Source organism: Homarus americanus, unplaced genomic scaffold, assembly GCF_018991925.1.
Source record: "Homarus americanus isolate GMGI-L3 unplaced genomic scaffold, GMGI_Hamer_2.0 scaffold32583, whole genome shotgun sequence".
NCBI lineage: Eukaryota > Metazoa > Arthropoda > Malacostraca > Decapoda > Nephropidae > Homarus > Homarus americanus.
Genome location: NW_024713129.1, coordinates 13713653 through 13736247, shown reverse-complemented (window position 1 = coordinate 13736247; position 22595 = coordinate 13713653). Strand labels below are relative to the sequence as shown.

At 43.6% G+C, this 22595-nt stretch overlaps 1 protein-coding gene across 2 annotated transcripts in view; it reads right to left on the bottom strand.

Moving 5' to 3' along the window:
• LOC121867723 overlaps positions 1–22595 on the bottom strand; it is a 117808-nt gene that overhangs the window by 29384 nt on the left and 65829 nt on the right. Inside the window, exon 1 of one of the 2 annotated variants that reach the window (XM_042367788.1) lies at positions 3496–3694. The exons of the other annotated variant lie outside the window; for it this stretch is intronic. The gene's annotated coding sequence lies outside the window, so the exon portion shown is untranslated. Of the gene's footprint in view, positions 1–3495; positions 3695–22595 lie in introns of those variants that run through there. 2 annotated transcript variants of the gene reach the window in all.

Here is a 22595-nt window from a genome sequence, read left to right as displayed (position 1 = left end):
TTTTTTAAAGAAAACGGAGTTGATAAACAACGACCTACAATACATCTCAGACCTCAACAACAACAAATATCACACGGGCTTCAGAAATTACAAGTTACACCTAAAAACAAAAGCAAAAAATACCAAAACTAAAAGCAATCTCAGTAAGTGTAATAAGGGAAGATGAGAAGAAAACAATAAAACAAATAAGATGATTTTTTCTTTTAGGAATAACAAAAACAAAAGAAAAATGGCAGCAATATACAAAAGCTTAAAAAAAATCTTTGTAAATACAGTAAAAAGAAAAGTACAATAAGAAACAAAAGTTATAGGTGAAAGATAAACTAGAATGTGTTTGTAATATGTCTCAACCCCCGAGTGAATCAGAAGGAAAAATTATATAGTTAACTGTAAAATGATCGATTGTGGTGAGCAAGATTCTTCATAATTGTGATAGTGAGGAGCCATGATACTTCCCTTCACCATACATGACACCAGAGGAGGATAGATGACACCCCCCCTTTCACCATACAAAGGAAATATCAAAGCTTCAAAAGAACTCTGACCGGGCAAACAGACGGACTGAAGTACACATGAGGAGACAAACAAACACTCACGTTCTCTAACCATATTTATGACGGGGATAAAAAAGACGACAGGCTTTTTTTACACTCGAAACCTCATCAATGAAAACTGAGCTTCTGTCTTAGCGAAAGCCTGAGTTGCTGTGCTGAAAACCCAAATCGACAAGAACCTGTAGCGAGACGAGCCAGGAGGCGAGGCGAGGGAGTCTTTCCAGCATGACAAGCCTCTATGGTCTCGCTAATCGATGGTCACGCCCTTGGACCAGGCGCGTCCACATGGCGCTAATGGGACTTTGATAAATGACAAAAGTCTTCCGCGTCAGTAACCGCACAACGTGGCAGAAGTAACTCTCCTGTCTGGTTCAATGAAATTCCAAAACATAGATGCTAACCTTCCCTCCCTATTCCCCCCTGTCACTGTGGCATGCGTGTAGCAGTTGTAAAGTGAATGTGGAGAATACCTCAGAACACATAAGGGAGTCAGGCACATCAATTAGATATAACCTCTTAGTTAAGCAATGTAAAGAACTTCATTATAAAGTCAAGAGTGTCGTCTCCCTGTCAACTTGATATCTTAATAAACAGAGACAACACAACATACAAGAGCCCAGTAAATCCATCTGATGACGACTATAAAACTGAGAGATTTACACCGTGAATCACATGTCAACAATAACAAACTGTGAAAATAACAACACACACAGAAAGGGTAAAGACTGAAACACGAACCTGAAATAACACTATAACACTAACGAAGATGAATCAGCTCCATTACGATTCCAAGCATTAATTAAACAAACATAAATAAACCAATTAAACCATGAAAGTTTTATTCTCGTCAGGAGCCAACAGGACTACAGGGTACAATCATCTTCCCAAATTGAAACAGCAGCAGAAAAACTGGATCACCACCCGACCAAGAAACTGAAGACACTCCGAGACCTCACAAGGACCTCTGATATCGAACACATCTGGAAACTCACTCAAGCTTACAATATCCAACGTGACTGGAGCATCATTATAACTTGGAGCACCATAACCCCAAAAGCACCATAACCTCAGGAGTAACACAACCCCAGGAGCACCACAACCCCAGGAGCATCATAACTCCAGGAGCATCATAACTCCAGGAGCATCATAACTCCAGGAGCACCACAACCCCAGGAGCACCACAACCCCAGGAGCACCACAACCCCAGGAGCACCTCAACCCCAGGAGCATCATAACTCCAGGAGCATCATAACTCCAGGAGCATCATAACTCCAGGAAGCATATTAGCGTTGCAAAAATATGAGAAGAAAGCATCATTACCTGCAAGAGTCAACTATCTTGTTAAAGGACAAATAATTGGATGAACAAATACACAAAAACAACAACAAATAAACAAGAGAATTTTAAGAACCAAAAAAAAAAAACTCTAAATAAAGATTCGGATAAATAGATAAATGAATACATTTATTAACAAGCAATGAGATAAAAGATCTTCCTTGGATCACGACTCCAGCCCCGTGTTCACAGTTCACTACAAACCTCTCGTATTAATGCTTTACAAGTTTGTGTTGGGGGTCAGCAGTGCCGCCAGCGTCCGAGGCCGTTGAGAACGCCCTGTGTACCTCCATAAAGAGAAGAAGTTCTCCTGGTGGAATGTTCTCCCAGAAAATCTATAACCTTATCTTGTCCCATTCATAAGACCAATCTGATCTACACCTTCTCTCCTCCTCCCTCCCTCCCTCACCCGCCGTGTCCTGCCTGGGGGCCTGCCACTGACACAACCACCCGTCACTGTTTCCTTACACACACACACACACACACATTTTTTTCCCGGTTTCTCCCAACTCACTGTAAATTTGCCTTTCTAGAGAGAGAGAGAGAGAGAGAGAGAGAGAGAGAGAGAGAGAGAGAGAGAGAGAGAGGACAATAACATTTCCAGTACGTCAAACTTCCCCTGACACAAACAATTTCCCCTTAAACCACAAGCTGTAAGCCTCTCCCCTCCCTCCTCACCACCTCTCACTCGAACCATCACCATTTTTTTTAACCCCCATTGATACCACCCATGAATTTACCTTCCCCATGGCCACCCCTAGTCTCATTATCCCCATCGCTAATACATATATAAATATTAATCTCCAGCCGTCACCTAACTCTCGCCAAAACACCAAGAAAAATTGTGGCCAATTCCCATATCAGCATCAGTGACCACGAGCCTAAAATTATATTCCCTCTCTCTCTCTCTCTCTCTCGGGCCTATTGTCGTGTTGGTCTCTCTCTCTCTCTCTCTCTGGGTCATTATTGTGTATATTATTGACAACAGGGAAACTAACCTAACCTTGAACAAAAATAAAGACCGCTGGGACAAAAAAAAAAAATGTATACATAATTCTTACAACAACGTGACAGGTTCAGAAAGCACATCAAAATGACATAACCAAATATTATACTACTAACCTAACTTAACCTAACCAGAATAAAAGATTAAAAATATATAATCACTTGAAATATTGATTTATCTTTAGTATTTTAAGATAATCCAATGTAAATTTTATAATCTAGATGTAGTATACGTGATGAAAATAACACACACACACACACACATTTATATAGAGTTAAGAACCAAACTCACCTGGGGACCAAAAGGTGAGTTAGTGGTATGAACACTTATGAACCGTGAACACTTTAGTCATGAACACTTATGAACCATGAACACTTATCTATTCATGAACCTCACTCACATAAGTAACATCTTTACTTTTAAGATACAATGTTACTTAAGAATCAAAAAGTTCCTTAACTGATACAACTTAAAAATCAAGACAACCACTTATGAACCAGTGTGTGTGTGTGTGTGTGTGTGTGTGTGTGTGTGTGTGTGCCATACGAACGCGCGATAAATATATTAAAAAATAACCAAACACAAATTACCCTAACTTACCTCCTGGGGGAAACGTTTCTTGTACACAACACAAACGTTCTCGCCACAAACGTTCGATGATGACAAGGGATAAGATAGAGACTCGGGTGGAACACTGGAGGTTAATATCACCACCAAACGCTGTCACAAATCTCTAAAGTGAAAGTTTATTTTGAGTGTTTACTGGAGGTGGTTTAGGTAGTATATGTTCTCACGGCGCCGGACGGGAAACAACTGATTATCATCTCACCGACACCGACCCAAGCCAAGACTGAGCCTTGTTAGCTTGGAGAGTTGTTGAACCAACCAATCACCGTCGACTATCCTCGTGAGCCCGCCGCCGGCTCCACCAATAAGCGGTGACAGACACGTCGGAACATTGATGATCGCGGCCCTCCCGTCGCGGCCACCTCTGCCCCTGCCCTCTTCCACCCCCCCCTCTCTCTCTCTCTCTCTCTCTCTCGTCCATGCTGCCTCCTCCCCCACTCCTTGCCCCTCCACCACCACCCCTTGCCCCTCCTCCCATACCTGCTGACACCCTCTCTACCTGCTTCTTACGCCATCTCCAACCCATCTGCTAACAGCTTCCCTCTACCTACTTGCCAAGATAGCAGTCATGCCATTCTCTGTCGTAGCAGGTGTACCAACCGCCCACAAACACCAATCAACATTTTCTGTTTACTATAGATACAGGTAAACTATTCTAATTGGCAAACACTTTACATAAACTAAAATGCAAGTGCTCTTTATAACCAACACACACACACACACACACACACACACAGGCACGCGAAGAAATGCCACACACTCACATCAAGATCCCGAACAATGTACTGTCACGAGGCATAAGTCACTCAGGACACACACATACACACTGGTATGCTGGCCAATAGGTACATTAGTTCCACCAGAGACAAATATTCCGAGGGGGAAGGCTGCTGGATCTGTGTGAGGATATGTGAGGGGGGGGGGAGGATTCATGTGAGGATATGGGGGAGGGATGGATCTATGTGAATATATGTGAGGGAGGGGTGGATTCATGTGAGGTTATGGGGGAGGGATGAATCTATGTGAATATATGTGAAGGAGGGGTGGCTCTATGTGAGGATATGATGAAGGAATGAATCAACATCACGTCAACAAGGGGCCAGTCAAGCTAGACTACATCTCTGCAAATGGATCACGAAAGAAGCCATTACCCGGAAGTCACTGGGAACTAAACATTTCTTCTTATCTTTCTTATCTGAGACGTTGACCCGGGAAAGAGGTCATCACTAGAGGCGATAAGAGACCTAGAGGTGAACAGGTCAGTAGTATTTAGTGAGTTACCTTACGAGTAGCATTTTAATAGATAGTTTTTTGGGGGGGAAATAGAAGATGAAATATTAAGATGTGTATTGATGTACAGAAGTTAATAATACTGTTACTTAAAGGCAATTGGAGTGAGGTCTTGTATGTCTGTCAGGGAGGATTTGAGTTAATGAAGAGATAAAGGTGTTTAAATTTACGGGTTCTGATCATTTGGGATAATACCAGTTTTACATACGGGTAAAACATTATCATTCACATTTCTATTCGATAAATATTCATCAGGTTGATATGTAGTTAATCACAGCCATCTACCATCTTGCTACACACAACACAGGAGGTGAGTACTAGTAAAATAACACGAGTTTACCCTTTAAATTGTTATTCCTTTACAGAGAACGTTAGGGATCCCAGGTACAGTTGGCAGACCTGTATGAACATTTGTGACCACCGATAATAAATGAGCAGTAAACCCCCCCTCCCCTCTCCTCCTTCTCCCCCCTTATTACCACCTCTACTATCACCAACCCCCATCCCCCTTCCCCCTCACCCATCTCCTTTCCATCATTTAGTTTTGTGGGTGAAAATAAAATAACTGTGTCTAACTCCCACTCTAGACTGTAAGGCCCACACAGTCAGTAACCGAGGACCACATTCAGTCTATTATCAAGTGTCCTCCTCCTTCTATCCACACCCCCACCCCTCCTGTCCCTTCCAAGCTAACCCCCCACCACACCACCCTTCTCCTATCATCCCCCACCACCCCAACACCACCCCACCCTCGCATGATTTGTCCCCAGGAATGACAATAGCATCATTAAACACCGTACAACAACCACTGAGATACATACCTCACATTATCTGCATCTACACTCTCCCCTGAACCCACACCTCCCCCCACACTAGGACACAGTTCTCTAAGCTTCGTCTGGTAGATAATTCCCTCACCTGGAGACGTGAGAGACACTTCAAATACATTGACTTAAGTTCGAGTGTAAGAGGATGTGAGAAAATGATCCAAATTGCACTGTGATTGTACTATAAGGCTAAATAAGGTGTCTTTTTCCCAGTTCAGATTTAGTGTTGACGAACGAATCATTGAGATATACGAAGGAAAAAGGTAGAAGTCCGATCAGAACCTCTCTCTCCTGTGGGCTCCGATTCTCAAAACTCTCTGTCAGATAAATGCTTCCTCGTAGCTAAAGTTGTGTGAGAATGTATCTTAACTAGTTGACTCTTAATAGCACATCACTAACGACCAGAAATAGCAAAACACTGAATTCGGAGACAAAATCGAAATGTAAAGTTTTTTTTTTCTCTTCAAGATTATTTACTGAAATTTTTGTCCTAGTGTGAATTGAATGTATTTTTATCGTAGTTTAATGGTGTAGCGATAAGCACCAAATTTAAATGTAATAAACTAAGCAAAGATTATATTACCGATTTACGAGACAAAACTATTTATTGCATTTAAAGCCAATTCTTATTTAATTTCGTGTTATTATTGCATTTTAAGGTTAGGTTAGGTTAGGTTAGGTTTATATTGGACAAGGTAGGTGTGTGTGTGTGTGTGTGTGTGTGTGTGTGTGTGTGTGTGTGTGTGTGTGATTTTCATGCAGGAGAATAGACAGGGTAGATATTTTTTTTGTCTTTGTTTATTTGTGTTAATTAATTTAATTCAAATACGTCCATCGAGAGGTAAGATTAATACCACTACCAACTGCCACCACAACCACCTCCCTCACCACAACCACCTCCACTATTACCACTACCACCGCCACTCTCACCACCACAACCACCACTACTACCATCATCACCCTCACTAACACCACAAGCACCACCACTACCACCAACACCGCCTCGAGCAGGTAGGTGGCGGCACCAACACACGGCTCGTAAACTTTAGGTTAACATACCTGACGGAGCTACGCCATGGTACCTGTAGGATGATGCCTGGTGGAGGATGATGCCTGGTGGAGGATGATGCCTGGTGGAGGATGATGCCTGGTGGAGGATGATGCCTGGTGGAGGATGATGCCTGGTGGAGGATGATGCCTGGTGGAGGATGATGCCTGGTGGAGGATGATGCCTGGTGGAGGATGATGCCTGGTGGAGGATGATGCCTGGTGGAGGATGATACCTGGTGGAGGATGATGCCTGGTGGAGGATGATACCTGGTGGAGGATGATGCCTGGTGGAGGATGATGCCTGGTGGAGGATGATGCCTGGTGGAGAATGATGCCTGGTGGAGGATGATACCTGGTGGATGATGATGCCTGGTGGAGGATGATGCCTGGTGGAGGATGATGCCTGGTGGAGGATGGAGAATGATGCCTGGTGGATGATGATGCCTGGTGGAGGATGATAACTGATGAAAGGTGAAGGATATAATATGAAGTCATAGAGTTTCCCAATGATATCCAGGGCTGCTCGGATAACGAGAGCTACTAGGGTAACGAGAGCTGCTTGGATAACGAGGGCTGCTAGGATAACGAGGGCTAAGATACTAGGGCCAAGCGAGGGGCCGTAACGAGGGCTGCTAAGATAACGAGGGCTGCTAGGATAACGAGGGCTGCTAGGGTAACGAGAGCCGTCTTGGATAACGAGGGCTGCTAGGATAACGAGAGGGCTGCTAAGGATAACGAGGGCCTAAGTAGATAACGAGGGCTGCTAAGATAACGAGGGCCGCTAGGTTAACGAGGGCCGATAACGAGGGCTGCTAGGATAACGAGGGCTGCTAGGGTAACGAGGAGCTGCTATAACGAGGGCTGCTTAGGATAACGAGGGCTGCTAAGATAACGAGGCTTTCTGCTAGGATAACGAGGCCGCTAAGATAACGAGGGCTGCTATAACGAGGGCTGCTAGGATAACGAAGAGGGCTGCTAGGACGAGGGCTGCGAGGGCAAGATAACGAGGGCTGCTAAGATAACGAGGGCTGCTAGGATAACGAGGGCTGCTAAGATAACGAGGGCTGCTTTCTGGATAACGAGGGCTGCTAGGTAACGCTAAGATAACGATAACGAGGGCTGCTAGGATAACGAGAGGGCTGCTAGGATGCGAGGGTCGTAGGATAACGAGGGCTGCGAGGATAACGAGGGCTGCTAAGATAACGAGGGCTGCTAGGATAATTGAGGGCTGCTCGGATAACGAGAGCCGTTAGGGGCAACGAGAGCTGCTAGGGTAACGAGGGCTGCTCGGATAACGAGAGCTGCTAGGGTAACGAGCTGCTAGGGGTAACGAGTACTAGGGTAACGAGAGCTGCTTGGATAACGAGGGCTGCTAGGATAATGAGGTACCGCTAAGGATAGCGAGGGTTGCTAGGATAACGAGGGTTGCTAGAATAACGAGGGCTGCTAGGATAGCGAGGGTTGCTAGGATAACGAGGGTTGCTAGAATAACGAGGGCTGCTAGGATAGCGAGGGTTGCTAGGATAACGAGGGTTGCTAGGATAACGAGGGCTGCTAGAATAACGAGGGTTGCTAGGATAACGAGAGCTGCTAGGATAACAGAAAGATACGAGGGGAAATAGGGATATACTAGGATAACTGAAATCCATGTTTGGGTGAATGCTATTATATCGATTTTTTTCTGTACACATCGGCGATTTTATTCATTTTATTTCTCATACTTGTTCCCGTTCACGTAGTAGACATTTTAGTCGTGATCTGAGTCCCTTCTCACTTAACCTAACCTAACCTAACCTAACCTAACCCAAAATAATGACTGTTATGTTTGTTTTCCCCGTAATAAATTATTTTCTGTGTGTGTTTACCAAGGTGTTGTAATGTGTGTGTGTGTGTGGGTTATTAGACGCATATATCGATCACTATAACAAATACGCAGAGGTTTATGGGTTGAATGTCACGTGAAATCTTGAGAGACACTGTGAAGATCAGGCTACAGGTAAGGTCAGGTAAGGTAAGGTAAGGTAAGGTAAGGTAAGGTAAGGTAAGGTAAGGTAAGGTAAGGTAAGGTAAGGTAAGGTAAGGTAAGGACAAGACTCGTAGGGGTGATTAGTGGAAATTAAAGCAGAGTTAAAGTGTCATTATTTATTAGTAGTAGTTTGTATTTGTAAGAGAAGGAAAAGTTATCAGTGGAATCGTGGTCACTAACGACAGTCTGGGTTTTTGTTGGAAATTTTTTGATATATATGTTCCTTCTGTCTTCAATATCAAGAATAAATATGTGAACTTGTCCATTAACACCAATTCCTTTTATTTCCTATCCACTATCCTCATCCCATTCCTTTCTATCCCGCTACATATCATAACCTCTATCTTTAATATTTGTTTACATCCTAACCCCTATTCTCAAAACTCTCCTGCCGAAGTTTTGCACTTTTCTCTACTGCGCCTCCTTCTGTTATGACAAATACCAGCGATAAAAACAGTAGCTCCCATAAAATCTGTTGCTCTCACTTAGTACATTATTCACCACCACGTAGACTGAGGAGGCTGTAATGGTGACCCTCAATGTAAACCAACTCATCAAACTGTTTAGTCACTAGGAATGTTAACTATCTTATCTACTGTAGTTTAAACCCCTTCATGCATCCTCTCCATCTGTATATCACATCTGGATCTATCATGCCTTCTATTAATTCATAAAGATATTATGTACTGTTTGCCATTACCCTACAAGAACCTTCACTTGGGTGTTTTCCTTTCACTTTCACGAATGTAAAGTGTTCACGAGTGTTCAATGTTCCTGACGGTCTTGTGGGCTGCTGTTCTCTATAGTTTGTTCTACAAGATAAATTCCCTCTGTAGTTTTACCTCTTATGTCACCGCCTGCCTTGACACATGGTCACTCCGCCGCCTCACCTCTCAACACCTTCGCCACCTCACTGCTACTGCCGAAGGTCTACAAGTCTTCCCCACAAGTCTTCTCTCTCTCTTTATCGGCTGACATGATCAACGCAGATCTTACAGTAGCATACAAGGTGCCTGGTTGTGAAGGTCTTATAGGAATTAATAAAGGTGTTGTCCTGGAATGAAGGAGATCATTGTGATAATAGTAAACACGCGGTAATGATCTATGGCTCGCACACACACACACACACACACACACACACACACACACACAGAGGCCGTGTCGTTGCCTCACCAAGAGCACAGTCCCTCCAGCCTCTCTCCTGCTGTTTTATTTCCATATTTTGTACATTAGGCCCACCGCTCGTCCAGTCTGGTCCAGCCCCCTGGCCACCCCCGCGTCCCGCTGATGGCCATGGCTTCCCTACCACCCAGCCTCGATATCTTTTTCCCTTCATTTCAATTTTCATGATAAGAATCTTTTAACATGAAAAGTTAAAGATAAATATTAAATAAAATACAATATATCTATACCAGGAAAATTAAAGCTTTCCTCCTTTGACAATCAAACTGAAATTAATTGATTTGTTGATTATTTCTTTCATTAGAATAGTTGTTGTTTATGGCAACATTTGTATATTAATAGTCACTTTACTTAATGTGTGATAATGAACACCTTAATGATATGCAGTTCATCTTGTATTATTTATCAACTAAGACTTAACCCACTTACTTTACCTCACCTCCTGACGCCACTCCGTAATTTATCTTAGGCCAAAGTCAAGGTCGGATCAGTGGAAACGGAGATTTTTGTCCCCTCGGCAGTGACGAAGGGTCCGCTAAGAATTTTAATACGATTGCGCGATTTTGAGGCCCAGTGGGGAACTTTTCGGGGGGGGGTGACCGAGACTGACACAAATACACCCAGTCATAATGTTGACACGCACTCACACGCCTCAGCGGCACACCTACGATCAACAATGCAGCTACAAGTTGGGATGAATGAACCTACCCCGTGATGTTTACAAGGTATCGTCAGCGTCACACACACACACACAAAAGAACACTATTTTATTTCGAGTTTTATTTCACAGCCGTTCATAAACACTTATAAATATTTAATTAGTCCAAAAAAAAACATATACTCTATTATTCTAACTATTACAAAAAACAAATAACAGCATTAGTGAATCTCTCTTGGCATAAATGTGTTTTTTTTTCTTTGGCGGGAAACTCGTCGCCGTGAAGGATATTCCCGCCAAATTTAGATAAGTCTTTTGTTTTGGTGCAGACTTTACAACCGACACGAGCTGATGTGGCTTACGGTTGACTGTCCCGGGAATAAATGTGGCAGATGGCATGACACAATATGACACTATACGACATATGACACTTCTAAAATATGGTACCGGTTATTTAATATACGGCGGTGTCTTTGTGTTTACTTATGAATAATACTCATACTTGACAGCTAATACTGACTGGTAATGAGGTAGTTGGTATATGACACTATCATCAAATAACACTAACAAACCCTATGTCATATATTACGCGATACATGACACAACGCGAAGTCTAATACCTGATATATAATTATTTATCACATGACACGATTTAGGAGTTACACTGATCTCACATATGACACTAACTGACACATTATAGTATCTGAACATAAAGGTGACTGACACACATGACACATGATAGTGTATGATTCATAAAACAGTACTATGACACCAACCGACACACACAAATACTTAATAGAAGACACAGCAGTTTGACAAATGACACAATTTGCAGTAGTGTCAAAGAGTATGGTGTTGTTCACCACATAATATATGACACCCTTGAACGTCAGCTACTTGAACCACATGACACTATTTGATGCTTGCTATTAACACCTGGCAACATCTGACACCAGCTCCTGACAAAACACAAATATCTATCTGAAAATGACACCGTTATATAAGACTCATGATGCTATATGACACACGACAATGATTTAGAACATAACCATCTGACACGACAGTAATATGGGACAAGATAGTATCTGACACGATAACGAGGGATGATCATATATGACACACGACACTGACACACCGTATACATTGCACCGTGTCATAAAACTCCAAATGATGTATTATTATAGTGGGTCTGGGCAAGTTGTCTCTCCTTGTAGTGAGGTAAACATGGGGAGAGGGAGGGAGGATGGGGGGTGGGAATGAGGAAGTGTGTGAGGGAGGGTAGGAGGGTAAGAGGGAGGGAGTGAGTGAGGGAAGGAGGGAGGGAGGTTGAGGTCCCAGTAGTGAGACACAACAAGCACTAGTGGGGGACACATCACAACACCCACACACAGTACTGTTCTCACCTGACAAAACAGCTTATCCCAGGTCGACTCGTTCTTTGATTATGGTATTAAATGTTCCTCTAAACACTGATATATTTAAGCTCGACGAGAATAAGATGATGGTTTAATGGGTGTTGGTTGAGCCTTTGTTGGTCGGTGAGGTGTGTTGTGTGGTGGTGGTGGTGAGCCTCGGGGCCGCTAAGATTTATGGGATCATGATGCGCCACATTTTATCATAATGCGGTCATCACACGTATGTTCACCTCCTGCATGTCTCATACAATACTTACCTTTTGGGTCCAACTTAGATCAGAGACAAACAACTTGTCTATATTACTATAATGATCACAGTGAAAACATAAAACAAGGCAATGTGGGACAGCATTGAATTTTAGACATAGATGACCTATTTTTTTTCTTCTTCACCATTACTCGTAAATAATAACTTCTTGATGCTTTCCACAGCGTCTTATGCGTGAGGAAGATAGGAGAAGAGAGGGGAGGTGTGGATGAGGAAGAGGAGGGGGAGAAGGAGGAGGTGACCCAGACGAGGCCTCTCAGTGTCACCACCTGCACCTCTCAAGCTCACTCATTAGTAAATGGCAGGTAAACCAACGGACTTCATAAGCTGGTAGTAAATCATATCAAGTTCTGATAATTGTAAAATATAAATATACAAAAACCTGCGAGCGTGTTTCATGATTTAGTTGCCGAAGAATGTTTGTTCTCATTATGATGTTTTGTACAGGCAAAGGTCGAAGGGATTTTAACTTAATATATTAGAGTGCATAAATTGGAAGTCTGCCTCAGTAGCCTGGACACGGCCACACTAAATAGACAAGGAGAGCGCTTGCCCACATGTCGATGGATCACAACTTACCAAAGACCCTATTTGAATGTCAGCTGAATGACCGCCCCGAGCCGCTCAAATACTCGCTTAGATTTAGCTCGCTCCGGAGATACTAAGTGAGCCCCTTTCAGCTGTTCGTTGGCCGTGAAGTATGGCTGCCTCTCCTGTCAGCCTCAACACTGCACTCTAAGATTAAATGTTTAGATCCTGGCCGAGTCACCGCCTAGCGAGGTGCTCTCAAGACCTGTTGGTGATGGAGGTACACATACAACCAGGTACTACTAGTGATGGAGGTACACACAGTCAGGTACTACTAGTGATGGAGGTACACACAGTCAGGTACTACTAGTGATGGAGGTACACACAACCAGGTACTACTAGTGATGGAGGTACACACAGTCAGGTACTAGTGATGGAGGTACACACAGTCAGGTACTACTAGTGATGGAGGTACACACAGTCAGGTACTAGTGATGGAGGTACACACAGTCAGGTACTAGTGATGGAGGTACACACAGTCAGGTACTCTTAGTGATGGAGGTACACACAACCAGGTACTACTAGTGGAGGTACACATACAACCAGGTACTACTAGTGATGGAGGTACACACAACCAGGTACTACTAGTGATGGAGGTACACACAGTCAGGTACTACTAGTGATGGAGGTACACACAGTCAGGTACTACTAGGTACTACTAGTGATGGAGCACACACAGTCAGGTACTACTAGTGATGGAGGTACACATACAACCAGGTACTACTAGTGATGGAGGTACACACAGTCAGGTACTACTAGTGATGGAGGTATACACAGTCAGGTACTACTAGTGATGGAGGTACACACAGTCAGGTACTAGTGATGGAGGTACACACAGTCAGGTACTACTAGTGATGGAGGTACACACAGTCAGGTACTACTAGTGATGGAGGTACACACAGTCAGGTACTAGTGATGGAGGTACACACAGTCAGGTACTAGTGATGGAGAAGGCACCCCAGAGAGCTTAGACCCGTTCCATCATCACAAACTCCGCCATCTTGGACAGTCAAAAGTAAATACATGTACAGCTGGTAAGAGAGACCCTAACGCCCTCTAGATAGTGATCCACCAGTGTAGTGATCCACCAGTGTAGTGATCCACCAATGTAGTGATCCACCAGTGTAGTGATCCAACAGTGCAGTGATCCACCAGTGTAGTGATCCACCAGTCAAGTGATCCACAAGTGTTGTGATCCACAAGTGTTGTGATCCACCAGTGTAGTGATCCACCAGTGTAGTGATCCACCAGTGTAGTGATCCACCAGTGTAGTGATCCACCAGTCAAGTGATCCACCAGTGCAGTGATCCACCAGTGTAGTGATCCACCAGTGTAGTGAACCACCAGTGTAGTGATCCATCAGAAAGTGATCCACAAGAAAGTGATCCACCACTCTAGTGATCCACAAGTGTGGTGATCCACAGTGTGGTGATCCACCAGTGTAGTGATCCACCAGTGTAGTGATCCACCAGTGTAGTGATCCACCATTCAAGTGATCCACCAGTGTGGTGATCCACCAGTCAAGTGATCCACCAGTGTGGTGATCCACCAGTGTAGTGATCCACCATTGTAGTAATCCACCAGTATAGTGATCCATCAAAAAAGTGATCCACCACTCTAGTGATCCACCAGCCACACTCACACTATCCGTGTTGGTCAATAACTGCACCGGCGTGTGTGTGTACCCAGAAGTACACACACACACACACACACACACACACACACACACACACTTATAATGTAAGTCACAGTGAATACAAGTACACGTTAGAGCAACACTGTCACTTTATATCATGTAAGTCTACGATATATAGTACATCGTGTGTGTGTGTGTGTGTGTGTGTGTGTGAGAGAGAGAGAGAGAGAGAGAGAGTTAATTATTAATTATCGTCAACATACAGGTAATCTCGGTCCCACAATACCTAATTTACCTTCAGTAAGTGAATCAATCAATACAATACAGGTGACTTGATAGCCTCGGGTACCTGGGATGCCTAAAACCTACATAAATACATTCAGGTGTCCTTATTCCCTGCACCATTGGCGAGGTATTAACTCCTAACACATTTTACTTTCGACTAATGCAACCAAGATAAATTTAAGAATGAGAACTGTGAGGTTGGAGGGAGGGGGGCGGACGGTGTGTGTGTGTGTGTGTGTGTATGTGTGTGTGTGTGTGTGTGTGATATTCTTTTGTTTTTCTGAATCACTTTTCCTGCCTGACTCGCTCTGGTAGACTCGGCTCGGTCCCTTCCATCACGGTGTAAATTCTGGTCAACTTACGGTGACATTTCGTTCTTCAGTTGAGTTCGCGAGGTACAGAAGGTGAAGCTGTGTCCTGTGTGTATGTTGTGAGGTATAGAGGAACTTCATGTTATCCAGAATGGCCTCTAGTACCTCTTAGGAGATTGCTGAATCCCATTACATAGACAACGAAGTGTACCGTGACATGTTTGGCATCAGAAGGTGTCATGGCAGAGTCAAGGGCCTGTGTGTGTGTGTGCCGTACCCTACTCTAGGGACCAAAATCAAGAACATAATGGCAGTGACATAGGAATCCGGTCACCCACACCACCACAATTCCCTACCTTCTCCCGAACTGCCAGGTGTAAACAGCCTAGCGTATATAACTTCCCTAACAGGTGAATTGACATAAAATCTGGCCATGATGAACCCCCATGAAGGGCACAACAAACAGAGGGAGGAGCAGGGGGGGGGTGGGGGGCGGCAAACAATCCCCCCTTCCTTCCCTCCCTCTAGTCTTGCCACACACCACACGGTAGAACAAACACTGCCTCCCTCTCCTGAACTCTTGTCGGTCGGCGGAACAACCATGCACACATCCGCAGTAGTGTCGATAGTAATGATTCATTGTCAAGATTAGGATCACAACAGCCGTCTTGGTTTGCACATACCGCACCGTCCGAAGCCGCCCACAATGTCAACAACGCCGCCCGGGGAATTCTCTTCACTAAGCTGCTCCTCCTCCTTCTCTTCCTCCCCCTCACATCTCGCCCGCGTCTGTTTGTACGATGTTCATTTGTTTATTGCGGCCGGTCGATGATGGTGTGATGTAAGGAAGTTGTAGTGAATGAAGCAAGATGTTCGTCAAGCGATGGAAATGAGAAGAAAGGCTTCTCTGGCTGTCAAGAACGGGTGTAGTCAGCCCTGCCAGCCTGGGCCTTTCATGTAAGAGTACAATGGCGGGTTACAGTTAGGTGGAGTTATCTGTGTTTAGCAGTTGTCGTGGCGTGAAAATGAGATTTTTTCCAGTTTATTTAGTAAGCAAGGTGTCATAGGAAAACTGTTCGTATAGTACAAAAGACAAAATAGCTTTACCTGGCAATACTGTGGATGTGGGTGTTTTGGCGGGAAGCGGCTAGATGTAAGGACCAGTATTTTAATGCGCGAGTCGTCCCATAACACCAGCTAATTCATAATTACCTACATTATCACAGGTTTATACTCTTGCATATTCTTTAGACGCATTCCAGTTCCTGCAGACGGTGATGAAAAACATAATTAATGTTTTAAGTGCAGGCAGCTTCCGGCAGCGGGGAGGAGGGCCATCCATCGCTAGTGCCGACAGTGCGCGCGCTCACACCATCACTCATTCACTCTCATTTTTGTGTTGTGCTGTCTCGGCTGGTGACGGCTCCAGCACCACCATGACCGCCACCATGTGCTCTAAGGTGTGGACGGGAAGAATGAACCTTCTCTTGACCAGAGATGATGTAAAAGTTTTTGTCCGGCGGGCGGGGAAGATGGTGGTACGCATGATAATTACACTCAGGTAATTACCAAGATCCTGCTTATAACTCAGCCGGATGACGAGGATACACCAGGTTGCATTAACATACGCCCGTGAAGGATACCCAGGGTGGGAGGGGCGCGAGGGAGCGGGGTCCTGCCTGGCACTGGTGGTCCACAACGCCTCCTACAAGCGCTGCTCCTCCAAGGAGACTCCTCCTCGCCTAACTCTGCTGCCTCAGTACCAGTGTCTTGTATCATGGGGAAGGCGATGTATCCTTCCCGGTCTACAGGCCAGGCAGGTCTAAACATATACATATTTATATACACATACACGCTATTGCAGAGAGAGAGAGAGAGAGAGAGAGAGAGAGAGAGAGAGAGAGAGAGAGAGAGGGTGAAGGCAGGGTTGGGGTCCAGCTATGGATGACTTGCTATGACGATCAACAAATACTAGTGGGCGGTGAGCACCCCATCAGGTCCGCCCTACGTGTGCTCATCAACAAATTTGAGTCGAACTCTTTCACTGATGACTGTCGGCTGGAGGGAGGGTCAGTGGGGGTCGTAAGGTTGGGGTCACGGAGGTCAAATTAGGAGGGGTTATTGGGGTTGGGGTCATGGGGTCAAATTAGGAAGGGTTGTAGGGTTGGGGGTCAGATATGGAGGTGATGGGGACGTGGAGGGGGGATGGGATGGGTTTAACTCTCTCTGTGTATGTCTGTATGTAGCGGTCAATAAGCGTTAATGCTAAAATATTACGTAATGTTAAATTCAACTTCAAATTAACATCATCAAAGTTAGGTGTCGAAGTTAATGCCCAAATTAACAGTAAAGATTATAATCATTGAAAGTTAAGTTAATGTTGAAGTTAACTGTAAAATGAACACATGTATTGAAGCATAAGGTAAATATTAACACAATAATGTCATAATAAACATCATATTTAATCTCAAAGTTGATGTTCAAGTTAAAATCAAATTAACATATAAAAAACAGGTAACGTTAAGGTGTTTAATCATCAGGTGAAATAAGCTGGGGTGCCTAATCTTCACGTGAACCATTTTCTTTCCTTAAAATACGCTCATTTAGCTTCACTGCGCTCCTGAAGCTTCACTACGCTCCTGAAGCTTCACTACCTTCCTGAAGCTTTACTACGATGTTAAATTTCACGGTCATTTCCTCATTAGACCGTCCAAAGACCCCCAAATAACCACAATTATCCATAAGGGTCTAAATGTTCTTTAAGTCACCAGATTTACGACCATAGAGACACTCACAACACCTGGATAACACGTTCTTCCTCCTGTAGGTAAACATTAAGTTCTCAGTGTGAAGAAGTCCCCACAGTGTTACCAGATAAGGCAAAGAGTATATAATTACTGTACGTCTGGCAATAGTTTTACACCATCAAGAAGTTAGGGGGTTAAAAAAGAATTATTATATCTGTTACTGTCTAATAATAATAATAATAATAATAATAATAATAATAATAATAATAATAATAATAATAATAATAATAATAATAATCACCACTACAAAACGCATGATAAAATATAACAATAACAAAATCATACGAGAAAAAAAGTCCCGAATAAAATGATAATGAGTAATTTGTATGTATGTACGGTAGATATTCATACAAGAGTGTATTAATGTGTGAAGGAGCTCCAGGTATGCATGTATTAAAACCTGTTTGTATGCGTGGATGTAGCCAGCTGTGTATTTATGGAGTAAGAGAGAGGAGAGCTTGTGTAGGCCAACGGCGAGTGTATTGTGGGTGTAAGGAAGTATTGCTTGGGCACATTGGGGTGTAGTGTAGTGTATAGTGTAGTGTAGTGTAGCACGGAGAGGATATACTAGTCATCAGTGTAAGCAAGAGTATACGCGAACTGTGGTGTATGATATAAAAAGTATACTATTCTCCAAGATATACTATAAAACATACCCCTTCAAGAGCTCTAATATATGAAAGTATATCTGCAAGAATATACCCCTATAACAGCTCTAATATATCATAGTACACACACAATAATATACCTCTCAGTGAACTTTAAAATATACTACAGAAATATACTCTAAATATAACGCCCATCAACACCGCCCTGGTCTTAAAACTACGATCCACCCAAAAATTCTTCGCGGTGTTAGAACAAGCCCAGCAGCACAGTGTTAGCATCGTGATGTGTTATGCTTATAAACTCGGTAATGTCGTGTTGAGATACATTTCTATTCATGTCTAGGTAGGAGCCCCAACTCTCCTACTGTCACCGCATGGAAGTTACCATCGTACCTGTGTTGTATGCCTGAAGATGTACTGCCTCTGATAGATTTCTTTTAATCGAGGTTTCTGAGTTGAATCTGAATGGTGTTTTGGAGAGTACGGGTAAAATAGTAAGGAATGGAAGGGTGGAGTTCAACTAGTGTACAGTGTTACAGAGAGTGCACAGTGTTAGAGTGTGCACAGTGTTACAGTGTGTACAGTTCTGTAGTGTGCACATTGCTGTTGTGTGCACAGTGCTGTAGAGGGCGCACACTCATGAGGTACGGTACTTACCAAAACAGCTGTTGATTGATCAGCTATATAGTTGTTGTGACCTGTGACAGCCTACACCTGCAGATGTTGAGACTTGCAACTTGTTATTTACCTGTAAATGAGAAGAGAAATTGGTGTTAGTAATTTCTCAGACAAATTCCCAAACAACAGAAATTCCCAAACAACAGAAATCCTCACATGGCAACAGAACTTCACTGAATCAAACTGTAAAAATAAACACAATATCAGATACAACTGTAAATACAAACACTCTTTTTCTCTTACTAAATTCTACCCTTTAATCTTCAATAACATACTAATACATATTCTGAGTCCTGAGAGTAATTCACCTATGCAAGATGTGACTTACGACTGAATAAAGATCCCATAACATGAACTTGATCACCGTAACCACTGCTTGACCCCAGTAAAAGGTCAGAAATGAGAATAGACTTAGAATATGATCACAGAATCGAGGTTATGGTAGTAGTAGTAGTAGTAGTAGTAGTAGTAGTAGTAGTAGTAGTAGTAGTAGTAGTAGTAGTAGTAGTCACTCTGGGAGGATAAGGTTAGGTTAGGTGGTATTAATGTGGGTGAGTGTCAGCGGGTGGGGGCAGTAGTGGGCTGGCGTAGGTGAGTGTCAGCGGGTGGGGGCAGTAGTGGGCTGGCGTAGGTGTCAGCGGGTGGGGGCAGTAGTGGGCTGGCGTAGGTGAGTGTCAGCAGGGTGGGGGTATCAAGAGGTGGAGGGGGATGGAGGGATATCGTCGGAGGTAAGGTGTCAGGGTGATGAGGAGGGGGGAGGGACGGGGGTCACACACAGCAGCGCCCCCCGGAGTGAAAGGTCGCCGGGGCTAGAATATTCAATAAATCTTCATAGGTGACAGCAGCAACACGACTAGAATCCATTGACACCACAATAGCCCCCCACCCCCACCCTCCCCCTTCTCTTCATCCCACAGCAGGACTAGCCACCTCTCGCACGGGTCACTATCGCACAAGATACTATCACACCGAGACACCTTCACACCGGACCCTATCGCACGGGAGATAACACACGAGGCTCTCACACGGGGCACTGTTACACTGACCATTATCTATTCCTTGGGGCGCTATTACGTGGCATAAAAAATACACCCCCTCCCCTCACACACACACACACACACACACACACACACACACACACAAGCCTCCCTCAGCATAAAGAAGTATTTAACATTCAGCTTGCAACCCTGAGATAAATTATACACCACACACACATTCCTCAATACATACCGTCACCCTCGATACACACCAATAGCCAAACGTTTCCATTGAAGAAAAACCACAACACACACACACTTGATCACCTGTTGAAACGTTAATTAAAAAATAAAAAAAAAAACGTGAAGAATTGACCTGTACGTTTATCACTTACTAAAATATAAGAATGAGTGTGTGGGATTATAGTAGATATGGTTGTTTGCGTCTTGGGAGTGAACGGGGAACTGCGTCACCCACTGAGAAACTGACAGGAGAATGGCCGACGGGAAGACAACAGTAAGACATCCGAGAGGAAGTTAGTATAGACAGATAGACAGACAATACACAGTAGGAAATTTAAGAATCGACAATAGATGTACTCCAGCCAATGAGAATCAACAACAGGTGTACTCCAGCCAATGAGAATCAACAACAGGTGTACTCCAGCCAATGAGAATCAACAACAGGTGTACTCCAGCCAATGAGAATCAACAACAGCCAATGAGAATCAACAACAGTGTACTCCAGCCAATGAGAATCAATAACAGGTGTACTCCAGCCAATGAGAATCAGAACAGGTGTACTCCAGCCAATGAGAATCAATAACAGGTTTACTCCAGCCAATGAGAATCAATAACAGGTGTACTCCAGCCAATGAGGATCACCAACAGGTGTACTCAACCAATGAGAATCAACAACAGGTGTACTCCAGCCAATGAGAATCAATAACAGGTGTACTCCAGCCAATGAGGATCACCAACAGGTGTACTCCAGCCAATGAGAATCAATAACAGGTGTACTCCAGCCAATGAGAATCAACAACAGGTGTACTCCAGCCAATGAGAATCAACAACAGGTGTACTCCAGCCAATGAGAATCAATAACAGGTGTACTCCAGCCAATGAGAATCACCAACAGGTGTACTCCAGCCAATGAGAATCAACAACAGGTGTACTCCAGCCAATGAGAATCAATGACAGGTGTACTCCAGCCAATGAGAATCAATAACAGGTGTACTCCAGCCAATGAGAATCAATAACAGGTGTACTCAGCCAATGAGAATCAATAACAGGTGTACTCCAGCCAATGAGAATCAATAACAGGTGTACTCCAGCCAATGAGAATCAACAACAGGTGTACTCAGCCAATGAGAATCAACAACAGGTGTACTCCAGCCAATGAGAATCAACAACAGGTGTACCAGCCAATGAGAATCAATAACAGGTGTACTCCAGCCAATGAGAATCAATAACAGGTGTACTCCAGCCAATGAGGATCACCAACAGGTGTACTCAGCCAATGAGAATCAACAACAGGTGTACTCCAGCCAATGAGAATCAATAACAGGTGTACTCCAGCCAATGAGGATCACCAACAGGTGTACTCCAGCCAATGAGAATCAATAACAGGTGTACTCCAGTCAATGAGAATCAACAACAGGTGTACTCCAGCCAATGAGAATCAATAACAGGTGTACTCCAGCCAATGAGAATCAACAACAGGTGTGCTCCAGCCAATGAGAATCAACAACAGGTGTACTCCAGCCAATGGGAATCAACAACAGGTGTACTCCAGTCAATGAGGATCACCAACAGGTGTACTCCAGCCAATGAGAATCACCAACAGGTGTACTCCAGCCAATGAGGATCACCAACAGGTGTACTCCAGTCAATGAGAATCAATAACAGGTGTACTCCAGCCAATGAGAATCAACAAAGACGAACACCACCCAATAGGAATTAACCAAGATGTACACCAACCAATAGCAATCAACACCAAGACACATGAACCAATAAGATCATCATAGAACGTAATGTTAACCAATGAGAAACAAGCCAAGAGTCTCATCCACCAATAAGAGAGGTCGTTTCATCCTACTAAGGTAACCAAGACGGGCGTAAGAGTCACTAAACACAGTTGGTTAGGACAAATCTGATTTTATTTACGAGTTAACCACACAGCTCTCGCCCGTGTCATTGTCTGAATACAAATCATCATATTGTGTCCACAGCCGCCACTACCTTATGTCCGATGTTACTCATATGACAACCTAACCTAACCTAACCTAACCTAACCTAATCTAACCTAACCTAACCTAATCTAACCTAACCTAACCTAACCTAACCTAACCTAACAATATCAACTAAATAATTATGAAATGTCTTATTAATATCCTCCAAAATATATAATTGGGATTAAATATTTAATCTTGATTTAAAATGAATTAGTGACACACACCTGTACACC